Here is a 21,283-nt window from a genome sequence, read left to right on the forward strand (position 1 = left end):
AGAAAAAACTTTTAATGTTGGCATTTACTGCTACTGAGTTTTTAACTTATAACTTACAACTGAATTCTGAAATCGCTATTGAAAAGTAATACGATTTCAACAAGTTAACAGAAAATTAAGTTTGATAAGAAGGAAAGAAGATTAACAAAATAATCTTGATATGAAATAGCAAAAATTTCCTGACATCTTTTGTAGTCTTGTTGAATTGCGGTTCAGACATCTGTGTCCCTTATTTGTGCGGTAAATGTAGTCTGCTGTATTTTCTTAATTTTAAGGTCATTAATTGCCGTTAATTAGAAAAAAATAAAATTTAACCGGGTAACAGAATTATGGAGCCGAGTTAAAATATAAGTGAGGCTTGTTAAGCCTCAAGAGAACATCCTTTACCTTGAATTATTAAGATGTAGGATTTTAGTTACCTAAGGTTTTTAAAGAAAAAATCTACTGAAAGAGCAAATTGAGGAATTTAAATAAGTAATGACTTACAATAACAGTTCATAAACTGAATAAGTGCTCTAAGGTATATTCATTTGCTTTAAGAAATTTGTTTTACAACAATTTATTTTTTCGTAGAATAATTTTAAGCATTTAATTATTAAACATTTCAATAGAGACAAATTTTTCAAAATATTTATTTGTAATGTAGTTTTTTAGGGGAAGAAATATCAAATGTTCAATGTCAATATTTTATCAATTTTACAGCACGTTAGATCTAAATTGCAATCTCTCATGTTTTGTTTTAACCGAGCCGATTACAATAGTGAAATGTATAAATCAGAAAATTAAATTGATATCTCAATAAATAAATTCATTTATAGTCCTCCAATGCGAGCGAGAAATCTATTTCAAATGAATATTAAAGCCAGATTGAAAATGCTTTAGCAAAAATTAATTTAACATGTGAAACATACAAACAAAAAGGCTGTTTTAGAGTACTTAAGAATACGTTAGAAAAATTAAGTATTATAATTATAACATTACAGTCAGGGCTCAATTAACAGATAGATAAATAAGACAAATGTCTGGGGCCCATAATTTAAAGGAAAAAAGCTTCAGTACGGCAAAAAAAATAACAATAAATTTAAAAAAAATATTTTTTTTTATTTTTAATAATGTGGAATATTATTAAACATAATAGCTCTACATGGAGCATTATCAGAAGCATTGGAGATCAAAAAAAATGCAAGGCAGGGTGATGGAATCTCCCAACAAAAAGTAATTAGAGAATGGAATAAAGAACCGGTTAAACATCGAATCTCAGAATCTGTATATTTAGGAATGCGAAAAAAAAGTCATAATCATTTAGCTATTGCAGATGACAGAATTATTCTAGCGACAAATACAGAAGAAGCAAAATTAAAAGTACAAAAGTACATCCATTGGCAGAATACAGCAAAAAAATAAGTTTAGAAATATCCTATGAAAAAATAGAATTTATAACAGATAACAGCTTATAGACTGACAGTGGAAATTTACAATATGAAATTCTGAACCTATAAAGCTAAACTACGATGCTACAAAACAGCGATTTGCCCAGAAGCCTTATATGCAAAAGGGAGTGTTTAGGAAAGTTTAACGTAAGAAATCTTTTAAAAGAAGAATCGTAAGGAAGATTTTTGGACTCAAAAGAACAGAGGAAGGTTATGGACTAAAACCTAACAAAGAAATTTATCAAAAAATGAAAGCTTTAGGAATGCATAAGCGGAAAAGAAGAATGAGTTTTTGTCATATTTACAGAATGAGTGACAGTAAATTTACAAAACTTATTTAATTTTTACAGAGACAGAAAAACAAAAATCGAGTGGCACCAGAAAGTAAGGCAAGAGACCTAGAAAAACTTAATAAAGATTGAAGAAACTAATAACGGATAGAATAAAGTTTTGAAAAACAATTGAGAATTTCAAACTAGATAAAAAGGAAAAACCAAAGAACAGCTGCAGAAAATTTACAGAAGAGCACAAACAAGCGCTCTTGTAAAGAATGAAAAAGTACTGGAAACAACAGAATGAAGAGGAAAAAAGAAAGAAAATGCAATGAGATCTAAAAAGGTCTAATGGAAAGAAGAGGAATGCGGAATATAATGTTATTTTAAAATAATACAAATAAATGTCATCGTAATAATTGACAAAGTAATAAAATCAAATTGCCACTGGCAGATCCAAGGAGGACATGGCCTCCATGAGCTTCCCTTGGAGGTTAACACGGTGTATTTTTTAAAAAAGTAATTCCTTTAAAATTATAAAAATTCAAAAACAATAAACATTTTATTTTTTAAAATCAAATAAAAATAATCCATTATTAGCTTGAGACTCATGATCTGGTCTGGACAACTCCTCCAGGCTCTGAAACCTTCCTGGTATTCTCCTAGTTCTTTCTCGAGTTGTGGACCGATCCTGCTGAAGATTATTCTTGAAAGAATTTTTTATGTTGCGAGTGAGATTCCCCTGTAATTGTTAGGGTCTGTTTTGTCCCCTTTGTTGTGTAGCGGATGGATGAGGGTTGTCGTCCAATGTTCTGGTAGTTATTGCCACTGGCAGATCCAATCTTCATCCAATCTTCATTGAACCACATGTTGACAAGCTATTGATGAAGTGCAATTTTTGTTGATCTTCTGGCAAGTTTCCAAATCTCTACAAAAGTTTGATCTTCTCCTGCGGCTTTGTAATACTTCATCTCACCCAGTGCTTGGTAGATTTCTTTTATTGAGGGAGAGTAAATGTTATCTGGTTATGTTGTTATTGGGGAGTTAGTGTTGAAATTTAGGAATTCTGTCAGTTTTAGGAGTTTGTTGAAATATTTAGCTAGGATTTCCAAACAGTTTTTATTATTATGGGCCATTTTACCATTTTCATTCTTTATTAGCAGGGTTTGGAGTTGGGGTTGGTATTTTTGGAGCCGATTTTTGAAGATTTTGTACTAGTCTCTCGACTGTGTTTAATTGAATTCTTCTATTGATTTCAGTGTGTCCTTATAGTGTTGTCTCTTTATTCTCCTTAGGGTTTGGATGGTTTCTTTTCTTTGTTTTACTAGAGTTTAGAAGTATATTTCTGATTTTTGGGATTGGTAAAATAGCCATGCTCGATGTCTTTTTTCACTGTTCGTCACCATTGATGTTTTTTACAGGATTTTATTGGAGCTAATTCTTCTGTGAGTTGTTTAATGTTATCAGCTAGATCTTCGAGTGTACCTGTGACTGTTATTTCTTCTATTGCTTTTTGGTCATTTTCACTCTTGATCAGTTGGGTAGGATTCAATTTTCTTTTAGTTCCGGCCCCCCGAAGGGCTTGTACCGAGTAGTTGAAGACGATTCCACAACGTGATTTCTCCAGAAAGTTTGACAGGCTCTACTGGCACTGCAACGAGTATAACTAGAGAAGGGTTCTGTGTACATGGCTGATGTTAGTTGCTCATTTTCTTGGGGATATTACCGATAATGAGCATGATAAGGGACAGGATTTACAGCCTCCTGTTCAAATAGGTAAAAGACCTCGAATATCTGTTGCCAAAAAAAGAGACAAAACATTGGGTTTAGAATGGTTGACATACGATGTTACCACAAAGCTTTGTAATGCTAATCACGGCTGCACCACTAATATTGTCGTGACGTTTTTAGAAGCTAGCAACCTACTGTAAACTAGCCTCTGAATTTGCTCTGGTTTTAAGCGGGCAAAATGTTGACTTATGGGTAATGTTAGAAAATAGAGGCATAGTATTTCAAAAGATATATTGCAAAAGAAATTAAATAAAATGAAATTCATGCAGTGTGTGATAAGGCAGGAAAAAATGATGTTGAAGTAGCAAGATAAACCAGATGTTTTGTGTTTGACAACTAAACACAAATTAGGCTGTGTAAGTAATATTGAAAGGAAAGAAGGCAGTGGTTCCAATGTTGTCAAAGATTATTATATTACAAAGGTTATTAAATATAATAAATTCAAAATATTAAATATATATATTTTATTCTCTTAATTTGTAAGTTGCAATTTGTTCAACTAGTGAATAATAAAGCTACCCCACCATGGCCCAATGAGATAAAGATGATATGTATGACACCTAAAGGTGTAGTCTTGTACACTCAAATCTCTGCTTCATCAGCAATTCTATTTATCGATCTTTATTTTACTGGGTTTTTTAACTAACCTTTTTTGCAATTCATATAGATAAAACATATATATATATATATATATATATATATATATATATATATATATTTAGGACTTTCTTAAACTAATTATAAAAGCAAATTTCTACATATTGCATTTTTTGTACCACATTACTGGTTTTTTTCTAACATTGTTCATATATTCCAATTTGTTTTTAATACTTTATACTTCAAGTCTTTCATTCCAAGAATATTCATGTAAAGGAATTTGATTTAACGCTAATAAATTGAAAACAATAATACTGTTATCATTTTGATTTTTACATACGACCAATTTAAAATTATTATTTTGCCTTAAATGAAAACATAATTGATATTTTGATGAATAAACATCAATTGTACCTATACAGATTGCTGTCTTTGTAAATAATGAAATATCATTGGGGTTTATACTATCATTCAATATATTGCTTATATTTTTTATATTTTATATACATGTATATTAAAAAATTTGTCTAGAAGCAGTTCGTAATCTTTAACAGATTAATTAGAGATAAAAATATATTTTCTCAGCATATTTCAGAAAAAGCAATTTTAGAAATTTGCATACAAATTACAGTCAATAAATGCTTTATTACAACACGCTCTGCACTGTTTTCCATTTGGTGTTTAATATGCAAGATTACACTTTCGAGATCTAAACCTAATAAAACATTTAAATATAAAGATGTCATAATTCATAACTGTCTTTTAGTTACGCTTATTGTTTTGATAGATATTCTTTATATAAATTTTCTTTGATAGGTATTATATGGTTAGAACTGTAAATTTCTTTATACAAATTTGGATATATGAATATAATTGTTTATAATCTAATATATAAAGAATATTTATTATAGGTTTTAAATTTTTGTATAATTCAACTACCATTTCATACATACAATCATTTTGATTTACATTAAACATAAACTTCTTTTTAAAAGAGGATTTCTTTCGTTTTCTAAATTTTCTTTCTGATATACCAATTCAAAAGCAATATTATGCAATATATTTGACGCTGTGTTTTTATATTGAAAATTACGTATAGTAAACTTGGACAATTTTTACATATGTTCTATATAATTTATATTTAGTTTTATTTTTACATTTAAGTTTATAATCAATAACATTTACAGTTTCGTGTAATTTTGAATATAACAATGTAAGATATTCAGATATATTGTATCTAGAATCATCATATTTTTCTAAAATATCTGCAATCTGTAAACATGAGATCATTTCAATATATAATTACGGTACTTACGTATTAACGCCACCGCAGCTACAGCTTTATTTAAAAACAAAGTAGTCAATCAGATTTCGGTGGAAAATGGGCTGAAACAGATTCAAAACAGAATATAAATGGTTATTTATATTTATTTATTTTATAAATATAATTTAACCAAACTTAACCTACGCTCGCTAACCTTGACTTAATTAAAACCGTAATTTTTTTAATAAATTCAGTAATTACAATTATTTATTATTTAAATAATCAAATTGCATAATTACTGAATTTATTAAATAAATACTCAAAAAATTACGGTGTTAATTAGTCAAGGTTAGCGAGCGTAGATTAAGTTTGATTAAATTATATTTATAAAATAAATATTTATTTATGTTAAACTCTATTTTCGGCCCATTTTCCACCGAAATCCGATTGACTACTTTGTTTTTAAATAAAGCTATAGCTGTGGTGGTGTTAATACTAAGTACCTATAATTACTGTTGTAATAAGTAAATTACAAAATCATTTTTGAACTATAAATGAGGTTTATAAATAATTTATGTTTTACATACAGTTGAAATTACAATAAAATAGTTCATATTAAACAATGAATGGTAATAAATATTTGTTGCATATATCATGACATGAATGGAACTACAACACTGATCTCAGCCGGAATTCCGGCTGCTGTGGAAATGTCTAAAGTCACTGGTCAAAGTGTGAAATCATAAGAGGAATGTAATAAGAGAATGTCTTATGAATGTCATAAAAGGTTTGTGATAATTTAAGACTATCAATAGCTTCCTGGATATCCCCAAGTTTTATATAAATGTAATAAAATTTAATAGATTTTTTCATCAAAAATTTTAAGTTATATCAAGATGCATATATCTGAGTGTAACACTCGGTTACAAGCAAAATTAAAAGAACTTGAAAATATCGAGGATTGATTACATCAAATCGAAAAAGAAAACAACTGTGCGTGAAAATTCAAATCATATGTTTGAAAATGATAGATTAAACAATAAAGCAGAGACATAAAACTATGGCAGTACCATTTACACACGATAATGAAGATAATTGTATTGTAATTATAGATACAACCGGATGATTGTATATTATTCTATGATTCTTTTAAATTAAAAAAAAGGATCCTGATTATGAAATCCTATATTGAAAAGTAAAAGAGCCAAACAGTATTAAATTTTTCAATTATGCATGCCATGATCTTAAATTTAAAAGGAAAGACAATCATTTTAATACAGCAGTCGACATTGATAGTTTAAAACAAGAATTAGATGATGTAATATAGTATTATTTTTAGAAGGGGAATGTCCATTAAAGCTGATTTCATTCAAAAGAATTAATTGAATTTTATAATAGAAAAGCCACAATCAGGATTCCGCAATCGATTATTATTCAGAAACTTTGGCTACTCAGAATTCTGATGAGTCAAACACTATATATGAAGTTAGTCTAAAATGTAATAAAAATCAATTAGATTTACTAATTTCTGGTACATATAAAAGTTAGATGTTATATGAAAAAAAAAAAACGTTTAATAAGTTGCAAATCACAGCAACAGTAAAAGAAGAATGTTAAGGTGAGTCAATCTAAAGAACTATTATTACATTAAATCTCATCGGCCCTTTTTTTAGTGCGACAAAGTTATATCATCATGAAGGGAAACAGTTTGATAATTTGTTACAAAATAAACAATCTAAAGAATTAAATGAATCCTGGATCGGCTTTTTATGAGATTACGGGTGATAATAAAATGAAACTAGCAGCTATTGTTCCAGGAAGTTGGAAAGTACCCAATCAATTAACCCATTCAAAATCGTGTTAGAATTGGCCTAGGACACACCATTTTCGAGATAAGGAACTAACAATGATTTTGAAGTTTAAACTGACATTATAGACATTAAATAATGATTATTGTTTACATTAAATAATAATCAATGATATATTACACAATCGCTGAAAGTAATGATGACCAAATATCATAATAAAATTTTCACTTAATCATGGTGATTGCAGTTAAATTTCACATGAAAGATTGGATTCGATGAGAATATAATAATAAAACAGTGGTTCCCTTTATAGTTGAGAAATCATTATTAATAGAGACGGGGGAATCCCCATGACAGCATCAAACTATTCAATGAATAAAATAATTTATTGAAAAAAAATTCATAGTAAAACAATTAACTGTTTTAACATGTAAATTTAACGTGAACACACATTCATCAATGTGAGTAGGCGTTCTTTAATGTATCGAATAAACCCGTGAAAAGAGACCCTCAGGTTCAAACTTCATTTGATTGTTGGTTATTTGCTGTAATTTTGGGGGACATCTCAAATCCACGTTTGGCTATATATTTTGCAGTAAATCCACTCTTTCAGCTCATAAATTTAACTACAAACACATGTTCATCTAAAAAACATGACATCGGGTTCAATTCCAAATAATCACTACTTTCATAGAAAGCAAAATGACAGTTGAACCCGAGGTTTCTATACTACTCATATGTCTAATAATGCTGCAGATGCTCCTAAACATCTGCCAAGAGTTAGATTATTGTTCTAGACATCTGCCAAGCTACAAAAGGTGCATACATTGAAGTTGAATAACCTACAATAAAACAGGGAGAGTTGTTTGTTCTCTTAATATACGCTATACACTTTAACACTGTACAATTAGATACTTTTAAACCAGACACAAATGTAAATTCAGCTTAATGAATCTGCAGACAGAATTCACTAGGGATATTCTTATAAATATTATTTAAGTTGGTAATTTATAATTTATAAGGAATTTCATATAAATTAGATAATCAGTACAGTAATATATTAACATAAGATCGCATATTAAAGTAAATAACATTTAAATTTTTATTGACTGAACAAAGTTTAACATATGTTACCTATGTGTAAATTCAGTAAACATTACTGAAGACAGGCTTATGCCCGAAACCCACCGGGTTGGTCTAGTGGTTAACGCGTCTTCCCAAATCATCTGATTTTGAAGTCGAGAGTTACAGCGTTCAAGTCCTAGTAAAGCCAGTTTTTTTACACGGATTTGAATACTAGATCGTGGATACCGGTGTTCTTTGGTGGTTGGGTTTCAATTAACCACACATCTCAGGAATGGTCGAACTGAGAATGTACAAGACTACACTTCATTTACACTCATACATATCATCCTCATTCATCCTCTGAAGAATTATCTAAACGGTAGTTACCAGAGGCTAAACAGGAAAAAGAAAAGAAGGAAAAAAAAAGGCTTATGCCCGAAAGTGCTTTAATGTGAAAAAAAAGTAAGTTCTGTACTTTGTGGAGTGGGTGAATAAGTTGTAATTAATAAAGTTACCACAACAACTGAAGGAAAGCTGAAATCAAACAGTGGCTTTAAGAAAAAGTAGTTGCTTGCAAATGTTTTTACATATTTTTTTTTTAAATTCAGCATTAAATTAAATTGTACAATGTTTACTGATATGATTTTAATGTCTTTAAATTTGTTATTCTTTTTACACAGATGAGTCTTTGGCAGAAATATTGCGAATAATAATGATGATGATAATGATAACAATAATAATAATGTGATAATGATAATAATAATAATAATAATATTAATGTCAACGAAGTATAAAGTAGTCTGATAAAATTGTATGAAAGGGATTATTAAACCAAGACTGTGTGTCGCTGGTTATTATAACAAACAGGATACATGCAAACTACTAGTTGCGGCTGTACCTTTGGAAGAATATTTTTATAACTTTCTGACCTCAATAAAAAGCTTAATATTAAATACTTTATTTTCAAAATATAATCATCTTGTTCAAATTGTTTTAATGATTACAACGATGTGTTTTTCCCAAAAAATATTCCTTTTGTACAAACAGAAGTTCCTATGTTAAAACTGATAATTTTATTTCTAAGTCTATTTATGCTAGATGTGGAGTAAGACAAGGCATGCACTTGGGTTCTTTAATTTTCATAGTATTTATAAATGACAGTTTATTCATAAGCTATTCACATCTTTCTTTTTTTCTTTTTTTTTTCTTTTAGTATTTCTTTTAAATTACAAAAAGAAAATTGATTTCATACTCAATTTTGAAGGTTTGCAAATGCCGATATATTGTGCAACTGAATAATACAAAATCATACTGCAATACAAAAGGTATCTTCTATTAAAGACTTAGCTGTATGATTTGATAGCAAGTTACCCTTCAGTGAATACACTGGTTATACTGTACCTAAGTCACTAAACATGGTCAATTTTATGAAGAGATTCTCGACAAATTTTAGAAATATTAACTCTGCAGAATTTTAGGTCATGCATTTATACAGTACTAAATTACGGCTCTGTTGTCTGGCGACCTTTTGCTGACTTGCAATTAAAATACTGGAAATACCACACAAAAACCTTCTTATACTGGCTATAATATCTGTGATTCTATGCACTTCACCAATCATAATTTTATTTATATTTTAAATTTGTTAAAAATACCAAGAACTGAATCATCTCTGATTAGAACAGATTTAATATTTGCTAATAAAATTTTTAGTAGTTATTTTGACTATCCTAATTTATTGCAGCTTCAACTTATTAATGACTAGATTGCGTAGGCATAATTTTCATACTATATAAAGTACACTTAACACCTTATCAAGAGCTATTCTAACTTAAGAATGACAATTTTATGTAATTTCTTTTTAATATGATTTTAAATTTAAGGGTTTACCAAATATGGAACACCCAGCCTTAGTTTTAGGGTAAAAATAGAAAATTAGGCCAGAACAGACAACAGCAAAATTCCAGCAAGTACTTTGAAAAAGTATTAAAATACCAAGAACCTAAGGTAAGATTACAATTCCAAAATCTATAAAGCACGAACTAAAAAATCCAAACATAATTAAATGAAAACAGACATTAAAATCCAGAAATTAAATAAAAAAGTAGCAGGCGATAGCTTGACTGCAGTAGAATTACAGAATCATGAAAACAACCAAGAAAAATCTGAAGAACTTGCGAGAAGATATGGAAAACTGAGAGAATACCCATTAAGATTACAAAAAATAAATTAACACATCCACTACATAAATAAGAAGATGAAACAGAAGTAAATCACCATAAACAGATTTCCCTCTTACATTTAACAAACAAAATCCTTTGAAAAGCACTTCAAAATAGAATTGAATAAATCGAAATTGACTTAGCAACTAAAAGAATAAGAAGGATTCAGAAAAGTAAGATCATATGTGCACAACAAATCACAAACCTTAAAACAATAAGGGAAAAATGGCAAGACATAAAAATAAGTAATTGTCTTCATAGATCTCAAAAAGGCATACAAATCAATCTATAGAACTTCCTTATTTAATGTTCTAGTATTTAGTAAGGATCTCAACATAATTAACATTACTAAACAGACAGACTATTCTAAACACAAAATCAGATGTAAAATTGTCAGAAGAATTAGAAATTAAAACAGAACTAAGACAAAGGAGTGGTTCAGCATCAATTACTTTTATCTGTGTACTAAAGAAAGTAATAAAAATGGGGAAAGGTGAAAACATTGCAACACACCATTAAATAAAATTGAGTCTGAAACTGAAAGGAATTGGTAAGTGCTTAGCCCATGCTGACAACATTACAATTTTCTTGGAGAACCTCAAAAAGGCAGCTGAACAAGTAAAATACTTAAAATAATTTGAAGGGAAAATAAGGCGTAAAGATTTCTTTGAAAAAGGCAGAATTCACAACCAACCAAGATACCCCAATTCCCTAAAAATGAAATATGCAAAAATCAATAAAGTTAACAAATTTAAATATACGGAAGAAATAATACAAATTAATGATTTAGATAAAAAAACCAATGAAACAAGAAAGAATAAAAGAAAATTAGCCTACCGACTAACAAAAGATATTTTCAACAAAAAGGACATTCTCAGGAGATGCCAAAATCAGGCACTAAAATACAGTAATCAAATCAGAGGACCTGTTTGAATCAGATGTATCTTCAATTTGAAATCCTTCAATTAATTAAATTCTTCAATTAAATAAATCCAATACAAAAATAGAGTAAAAACTTGAGAAAGATTCTAAAATCAATAAGAATACAAGAAGAAAATGAATGCAAATTTAGAAGTAATAAAGACATTTACAAATACAATGAAACCGATAAAATGTCAATTTCATCAGTAAATGAAGAGTCAAATCTCACAAAAGTGGTTGAAAATCAATAGATTTCAGTGGTTGTAAATGAAATGAAAATATTTGAAGGAGATAGTACAACGTTCAGAAAACCAGTAAAAATTTCAGAAAAGTAAAAAAAAAAAAAACATTTGGTCAGAGGAGAGAAGGCAAAAATAAAGCAAAATAATGAACTGTTGGAAAACCAGGAAAAAATGCACAGAAGAAAGAGAAATGAATGTTAAGTAAAATATTGCCTCAAATGTAAAAAAAAAAAAATTCCATGTGATGTTATCAGTTTCAGTCATGTGATGTGGTAACAAAAAACATATTTCTGCTACATTATCCTGTTAAATCTCTAATTTAATATTTTTATTTAAGAGGTAGAACTGCACTACTCAAAGTATTATTTACAGGCCCATTCATCATCTATAAAAATGAAACAAAAAAAATAATAAACACATCCATAATAAAAAAAAATATGTATGTATAAAAATATTGATGTGTGTTTTACTCTTCTCATAAACAGCTCTCTTATAATCCTTAATGATTTGATTTTTGATTATGCTTTATGGTGGCTTGAATGAGGTTATATTTTATACTGATGCAAGCTTTCTCAATGAAAAAGATAAGAACACAATAACAGGCAAATAATATTAATACATAATGCCAATAGTATAGAAACCTCAACTCCTGCATCAGTCCGACCAGTCCTGAGCACGAGCCACTGACGCAAAAGTTAGGTTTATTTTTCGCAAGAGCGACCCCCTCTTTTTCACCACGAAAGCCTGTATTTTCTACAAAAAGCACAGCAAAACACAACTAGTAAGCACAATTCTGCATCCTTCATAAAACAATACTCATTAATTACAAAAGAATAAAAAGAACACGTGATGTCATGGGAAATACCCATTTTAATTAGTATATATACATTTATATATATATATATGAGAGAGAGAGAGAGAGAGGAGAGAGAGAGAGACAAGAGTGAATGTTAACATCAATAACGCATCATTATTAAAATTATTTAAATTGTAATAAGAATGCAAAAAACCATGAATTTTGAACGAATTGATAATGCTAGTAAATTAGTATTTTGTTATAAAAATCTGTCTGACAAGAATGATTTAAAAATATTTTTAGATAATATAAATGGTGATATTGAACAATTATATAAAAAAATACACTTCTAATCCATTTACTTATAGAATTAATTTGTGAATATATTAAAGATGTTTTTATTTCACACGGAAAAACTCTTTATAAATCAAACAAATTAGAAAAAATAAAACTTTACGTGGAAAATAAATTGTCTATTGATAGCGCTTTGATGATTTAATTGAATATTATTTTGAATATAAACAAACTAAATAAAGAAATATCTGTTTCTGAACTGATGTTGCATATTCAAATACCAGATACAAAACAAGCATTGGGTGGTTCTTTAATAAACACTCATGGAATGTTAGTGATATGAAAGATAGGGTATTTAACGCTAAAAGATTACAAGTTGAAAAATAGGAATAGTTGTAAACAAGGAAAGGTTCAGAGAATTAGAATGCCAAATGAATGGATTGGCAAAGGAGAGAATCATAGACGAGGTAATATAGTATCGTTTAAAGACTATTCTTCAACATTACGCGTGCCTTTTGTTATATATGCAGATTTCGTATCGTTTATCATTCCAAATCAAATTGCAAACTCTGAACCAGACACTAGTAATACTACAAAAACACATACTCATAAACCATCTGGATATTGTTATGATTTTGAATTACAGAGCTACTATAGATGATGATAAAAGGTAGTTGAAAAGTTTCATTGATTTATAAAATAAATACGAATATTTCAAAAAGGAATTATCAACTAATAAAGGGTGCATTATGAGTGAAAAAGATCAAAAAAAATTTGAAAACATACTAAATGTGTTATATGTGGAAACATATGTGAGATTGGTGGGAAACTTGTAAGACATCATTCTCACACAAGTGGTAAATTTATTGGTCCTGCGCATGAAAATTGTAATTTAAATTGTAAACACGTAACATTTATTCCAGTTGTATTTCATAATTAATGTGGATACGATTCACATCATATTGTATTGGCGATGGATGAATTGAAAGATAAATTTGAAATTTGTTGTATTGCAAACAACAGTGAAAAACTCGTATCTATTAACACTCAAGAATGAAATATTATATTGATTTATAGATTCCTATCAATTTCTATCTCACAGCTTAGATGATTTGGTGTATAGTTTACTTGATTGTGATGGTTCATTTAAAAAGAAGAAGTTGTTTAAAACTGTTCAGCGTGTTTCTACCGAACATATGGTTCCCGTCCTGCTGGTTAGTTAATACTACTCTCTGCTACGGGATGTGCTCGCATCAGTCTGCTACTCAAACGATAGGCGTTCGGATTTATGCAGCTGTGTATTAGCAATGTAATAAGTTTTGTGTTATTTATCAAGATTTAACTATATGATTTCATGTGTTTATCGTAATAAGAAGAACTTTAATTTAAAAACAAAAGAAAATCATCTTTTGAATTGTTGTATTGTATTCTTTAAGGATATTAAAACCATGTTCTGTTAGTTCACCTCAATGTAATGCATAAGACACTACAAAATGTAAAATCTCTCCCTATAACTGCTTGTTGAAAATTTAATATGTGTCGACTAATGCTGAAATGTCTTGTGTTATGTTTTAATATGTAAATCAAATGTCTTATGTTATGTTTTAATATGTAAATCTAATGTCTTATGTTATGTAAATCTAATGTCTTATGTTATGTAAATCTAATGTCTTATGTTATGTTTTTTTAATATGTGAATCTAAGGTAATATAAAATTTCTTTAACTATTATGTTTTGATTTCTTATTTATAATCGTATGCTTCAAAAATCAAGAGAATTCATGTTGACATATAAAATTCACGATTGTAAGATTACAATTCTGCGTAGGTTAACATTAAGCTATTAACGGTTTTCAATGAACAATAATAAGATTTTTAACCAATTCCACACATTATTTATTATCCACCCGACGGATGAATCGCTCTTGGAAATTACAGTCCACTAAATGAATATTTTTTAGGTTTTAGACCCAACAAAAACAACATACTCTCAATTTGAAAAAAGTATACAAGGTAATTGTGATGAAAATGATAAAGAAAAAGATTTGTTTTATATGTTTTTTCTTCTTGTGTATTTTGTGTTTACTGCGCTTCTTATGTTTCTTTGAATCATTCTCTAAAAAGTACAAAGAAAAAAAACTTTTACTCATAAAATATAAAACAGGATGAGATAAAATTTATTTCATCTACCTTTATCCAATAAATTCAATAACTAATAGACTGATTTACCTAACATTTTTATTACATCTTTGTTTGAATATTCTGATAGCCAGAATCCTTTAGCAATAAAATAAATTTTATTTATTTTGCCGTAGTAATACAAGAGTCAAAATACAACATAAACCTTTATTTAGATCTGCAACTGGAGAAAATCAGGAACAGGAAAGACAAAAACCAGCTCATTATCACCACAATGGAAAAGATATAGGAAAAGGATACGTTTTAAGGATTGACAGTCATACTAACGGTAGCTAAGTGTAAAGGTAATAAACATTTATCAGACTAGCCTACATATCATAACCTAACCTAAAAGTACTCAGATAAAATAATTAACACACTGGAAATTCATTAATAACGATTTAAAAATTAATTTACATCCACTGACTTATTTGATAAAAATCATCCATTAATAGCGTTTACTTCATAAAAATTCGAGTTTTTTTATAAAAAAAAGTATAAAAATTTTTATTTTAAACATACCTCTCCATTCTTCACCTTCAATCGTATCTCTCCCCACTCTCTTAACCATGTCCTTTTATTTCACAATTCATTAACAATCAATTCTTATCCAAAATTTCAGTCCGCTAAACAAAAAATTATAACATAAAAAAAATTGTTCTCAAAGTACGCCATTGAACGCGACTAAATAAATATTATTTCATAGTCGATATTAAATAATCGTAATTCGTTGAAGATCGATTAGATTTTATGAGTCGACTAAAATTAGGACTAAGTAACCTATTTTAGATACGTAGCAAAGGGAAGTATATTTTTGAGAAGTATAAATAACATTTTTTTTTTTTTTGTCTTCAGTCGACCGGTTTGATGCAGCTCTCCAAAATTAAGAATGTAGTGCTAGTAGTTTCATTTCGGTATACCACCTAACAATTTGTTTTACATATTCCAATCCTGGCCTGGCCTGGCTGCAAAATTTTTTGCTTCAGCATGTCCTTCCAATATTAAAGCGACTATTCCAGGATGCCTAATATGTGGTCTCTCTTCTTAACTATATTTTTCCAAATGCTTCTTTCTTCATCTATTTGCCGCAACACCTATACATTTGTCACTTTATCCACCCATTATTTATATCAGATCTAATAACTTATAACATCAGGAATTTGTGTTTGGGAAAATGGTTTAGAAATTTAAGTCGCGCATAAAAATGAAGATTTGGCAGAAATGCATTTACTGTACTTAAGCAATGAATGGAAAATTGTAATCATTGTAACAAATAGTTAAATTTCCCACATTTAAAAGAAGGACAAGTAAAACGAAAAAATTGTGTAGGCAGACCACGTTTGGAATATATAAAACAAATTGTTAGGGATGTAGGGGATATACCGAAATCAAACGACTAGCACTAGATAGGGAATCTTGGAGAACTGCATCAAACCAGTCAAATGACTGAAGACAAAAAAAACACAATCTCTTCAGATTTTCTTTCAGCTACAAAAACAGGTTATGAAAAGCCAAATAAGAGACAGAATAGTAATAAAAAAGTGATTGTTTTTTCCATTTAAAGGAAATAATATGAAAATAAATATATTTTAATAAAGAATTCTTATAAACACATTTTTTTATTACCTATTTTTGTTACATTTTCAGGTATAAATATTCATTTGTAACTGAAAATGTAACCCGCTGTGCATTATTTGTACCTAATAATGCACAAGGGGGATTATGGGTAGCATCATGTTTGACTACCTTCAATTTTTACAATAGTGCAGCTTAGCTGGTAGGTAGGTTAAAGATTAACCCAGCGAATTGGTCTAGTGGTCTTCCCAAATCAGCTGATTTGGAAAACGAAGGTTCCAGCGTTCAACTCCTAGTAAAACCAATTATTTTTACACGGATTTGAATACTAGATCGTGGGTACAGGTGTTCTTTGGTGGTTGGGTCTCAACTAACCACACATCTCAGGAATGGTCGAACTTAGAATATACAAGACTACACTTCATTTACACTGATACATATCATCCTCTGAAGTATTATCTAAACGGTAGTTACCGAACACTAAAAAGAAAAAGGTTAATGATTATAACAAATTTTTTGAACCTGAAGATTACTGGTTAAAGTAATCATCATACAGATTATGGTGATTGTAATTTCATTTATTGAACTCATTCTGAAGAAACAAACAGTTCAAGTTAAAAAAAGAATTGTAATTTGACGAACAGCATAACTAAATATTTTAAAATTATAATTATGAATGACTCATATCTAAATTAAATATACATCACTAAGAAAAATGATTTTTTTTTTTGTCTTCAGTCATTTGACTGGTTTGATGCAGCTCTCCAAGATTCCCTTTCTAGTGCTAGTCGTTTCATTTCGGTATACCCCCTACATCCTACATCTCTAACAATTTGTTTTACATATTCGAAACGTGGCTTGCCTACACAATTTTTTCCTTCTATCTGTCCTTCCAATATTAAAGCGACTATTCCAGGATGCCTTAATATGAAGCCTATAAGTCTGTCTCTTCGTTTAACTATATTTTTCCAAATGCTTCTTTCTTCATGGATTTGCCGCAACACCTCTTCATTTGTCACTTTATCCACCCGTCTGATTTTTAACATTATCCTATAGCACTGCATTTCAAAAGCTTCTAATCTTTTCTTCTCACATACTCCGATCGTCCAAGTTTCACTTCCATATAAAGCGACGCTCCATACATATACTTTCAAAAATGTATTCCTGATGTTTAAGATAATTTTCGTGTAAACAAATTATATTTCTGACTGAAGGCTCATTTCGCTTGTGCTATTCGGCATTTTATATCACTCCTGCTTCGTCCATCTTTAGTAATTTTACTTCCCAAATAACAAAATTCTTCTACCTCCATAATCTTCTCTCCTCCTATTTTCACATTCAGCAGTCCATCTTTGTTATTTCTACTACATTTCATTACTTTTGTTTCGTTCTTATTTATTTTCATGCGATAGTTCTTGTGTAGGACTTCATCCATGGCATTCATTTTTGAAGTCTGACGGAACTTCCAGTTTTTCAAAAATATCACACACCAGTTTGTATAATCTATCAATTGCTTCTACAGCATAACTTTAGGTCTTTAATGTTGCAGACTAGTTGGCTACTTATGTCGGTACAGTTGACGAACGAACGGCCTTTTCAGGTACATCACAATTGGTAAGGATATTCCAGGCAAGGTCCTTGACTGGATCATAGTCCTAGATTTGCGTTCTAGATTGCTAGAACGACTGTTCTAGCAATCATGAGTTGATACTATTTGAAATAGCGGATGAGCTGTGCGATGGCCATGAAGGATACTTTCCTGTTTACCAGGAATGCTTCCTGAATAAGAGGGTTGAAATTCTCCTTTTTGTTGGAGTCCATGCTGAAGATTTTTTCTCATGGTAGAAAATTTCACTTCTGCAGTGAAATTCAGCCGCGGCGGCTGAAGCCGCCATTCCTAGAGGCACTGGGCAGGAACGTATATCTGGTTGGTGGTCTCGGAATCTGACAGCAATCTGTGAACCGACTCAGGAGGGCTGTGCAATGAAAGGGTGATCCCAATTGACATGTGGCCCTAACTGCAGATTACGGCCGAGCAAGGGCTAGATACTTTCATAGCATTAGGTCCTCCCTGTATAATTCCTGGCGCTCCTTCATTCTGGAGCAAGGGAATAAAGACCGACCCGTAGGGAGTTGTGTATAGAGCCCTTCAGCATAAGCGCAGGAAAGATGACCTCTAGTCAACTTTGTCAACCTGCAAGAATGTGGTAATTGATAAGGACCGTGTCCTTAATATTTTGCTGAATGATTTGCTTCCGGACGATACTATGGTAGATGAGGTGTCATACCATCAGTGTGTCGGGTGATTTTCTAGTCCGACTTACAATCTTCTGTAATCACAAAGGCGGAAGTGCACCAGATGACCTTTAGCATGGCACAGCACAAGGCTCCCGGATATGATTGTATCACAGTGGAGCTCCTTGTCTGAACACAACCTTGAACACAAGGTCCTGAACACAACCCAGGACCTTGTCCTGGGTCTTCTTAACTAGATTACATAATAGCTTGCTCTTCGCCGGCCACTTTCTGGCATGTTGGAAGCGTTGAGACTTGGTTTTGTTACAAAGATCCTACTGTTAGTTCCTCAAATTCATACTCTGGTTAGTAATTAGCTGACAAAATATTTTTAATTTCATTCTTTGCTAAAAGTTAAGTAATTATTTATTTGAGGTTTTCATAATTTCAAAATCATACTATTATAGTTAGTCTTATCAATAAGAGTAGAGCTTTTTGTCTTTAAAGGTAATTTTTTGTTCATATATTTCTTTTGTTTTAATTTTATTTGACAATAATTTTTCTAACCGCAAACATAATTCAGTTAATTTTTAGGTTTTCAAACTGTAACTACTTTTATGAAGTTATAATGTAACAGACTTTAATGACAATAAAAATATGACATTGTTCATGATGTAATTTTACTAATAACATCAGCTGTTATTATTTTGTCTAAATTCACAAATTTAAATATATATATATTTTTTTACAAAAAATAATTACATCATTATTGTTTTTAAGTAGCTATTATTGGAAAGTTTTTGTTAGGTGAAAGGAAAAGATTTAGTATTCAAAACCTGAAGAACTATTCGGATATATTAGTATATGAGCCTTATCTCTTTTGTTAAACTTAAAGGACTGAGCCCGTTAATTTTGAATAAATAAATTTACAAATAAATGCCAAAAATCTGATGCTCCCTAGCCTTTTTTTGGACTAGGATTGAAAATTAGGCCAGAACTGGAGTGTTAAAAAAACAATTTCAATTTTTTTTGTAAAAACTGTTAGAAATAATATTTATTCAACTGTTAAATAGGATTAACCTAGAACTTTGGAATTTTAAATTACTTCTAAAGCAATATTTTTTACAATTACTACTCTAAAAGTAAAAAATTAAAGATCTTACCTTTTAATTTTATCCAAAATGTAGTCTCATTAATGACTATAACATTTTTTAAAAACCTCTAAATACCCAAAGTTTGGTTGATCACTATATTTTTTTTTTTATACGTACATTAATGCAGCAGGGATAGACCTACAGAGAAGAACCTAAAAAAAGAAAAGTATTGTCAGGTTATTCATCATAACATTTCTAGAAAGGCAAGAGTAATTAAACAGATTTGGAATCACAATGTTGAAGCAAAAAAAAAGGAATTGTTGATAAAGATACAAAAACGTTTTTTTTATAAATATTGTAAGAAATGAAATAATATATAAAAGGGCGTTGTATATGCACAATTAGGAGGTAAAGAAAATGTAAAAATATAGATGAAATAAAAAATAAAAGAAGCTGTTTAGAGTACTAAATGATCTGTAAGAAAAGAAGGCCACAATCAATTTTTTTTTTTATAATAGTAATAGTGAAAAAGTAAGGATTTCTCAAAAATGTTTCAGTATATTAGATTTCAGAGAAGATTCATTTAAAAGATAGGTTAAGGTCTCAAGTTACAAAGAATTGTTAAGAAAATAGTATGATGACAAAAAAGATATGCCAAATAATATTTCTCATAAAAAAATAATAATAGTTTATCTGAAAATCCAGTTAAAAAAATAATTTGTCGGTGTAAAGTTTATAATAGTCAAAATATATTTAAAATTTTATTAGCAAATTTTAGGCCTCAGATTAATAGTAGAAGGAAGATTAAAGAAAAAAACCAACATTTATAGACCTAGAAAAGGCATTCGATATTGTAAAATGGAATAAAATGTTCAGCATTTTAAAAAAATTAAGGTTCAAATACAGAGATAGAAGAACGATTGCTAACATTTACAGGAACAGTAATAATTGAAGAACATAAGAAAGGGAATCCAACAAGGATGTTCTCTATCCCCGTTACTTTTTAGTCTTTACATAGAACTAAATAATGTTAAAGAACAATTTAGATTCGGAGTAACAGTACAAGGTGAAAAGATAAAGATGCTACGATTTGCTCATGATATAGTAATTCTAGCTGAGAGTAAAAAGGATTTAGAAGAAACAATGAATGGCATGGATGAAGTCCAATGCAATAAAATAAACAAGAACGAAACGAAAGTAATGAAATGTAGTAGAAATAACAAAGATAGACCATTTTTTTTTGTCTTCAGTCATTTGACTGGTTTGATGCAGCTCTCCAAGATTCCCTATCTAGTGCTAGTCGTTTCATTTCAGTATACCCTCTACATCCTACATCCCTAACAATTTGTTTTACATATTCCAAACATGGCCTGCCTACACAATTTTTTCCTTCTACCTGTCCTTCCAATATTAAAGCGACTATTCCAGGATGCCTTAGTATGTGGCCTATAAGTCTGTCTCTTCTTTTAACTATATTTTTCCAAATGCTTCTTTCTTCAT

General features: G+C 29.7%; 1 protein-coding gene across 6 annotated transcripts in view; it reads right to left on the reverse strand.

The window, feature by feature from the left end:
• The window catches only part of LOC142321406 (uncharacterized), a 115,415-nt gene that overhangs the window by 92,776 nt on the left and 1,356 nt on the right, over positions 1-21,283 (reverse strand). For 3 of the 6 annotated variants that reach the window (XR_012755622.1, XM_075359472.1, XM_075359473.1), the window contains exons 1-2: positions 15,402-15,546; positions 5,406-5,476 (exon numbers count right to left, since the gene is read on the reverse strand). The gene's annotated coding sequence lies outside the window, so the exon portion shown is untranslated. Of the gene's footprint in view, positions 1-5,405; positions 5,477-15,401; positions 15,547-19,852; positions 19,996-21,283 lie in introns of those variants that run through there. The other 3 variants (XR_012755623.1, XM_075359468.1, XM_075359469.1) reach the window with 2 other exon arrangements.

Source organism: Lycorma delicatula, chromosome 3 (assembly GCF_047948215.1).
Source record: "Lycorma delicatula isolate Av1 chromosome 3, ASM4794821v1, whole genome shotgun sequence".
NCBI classification, from domain to species: Eukaryota; Metazoa; Arthropoda; class Insecta; order Hemiptera; family Fulgoridae; genus Lycorma; species Lycorma delicatula.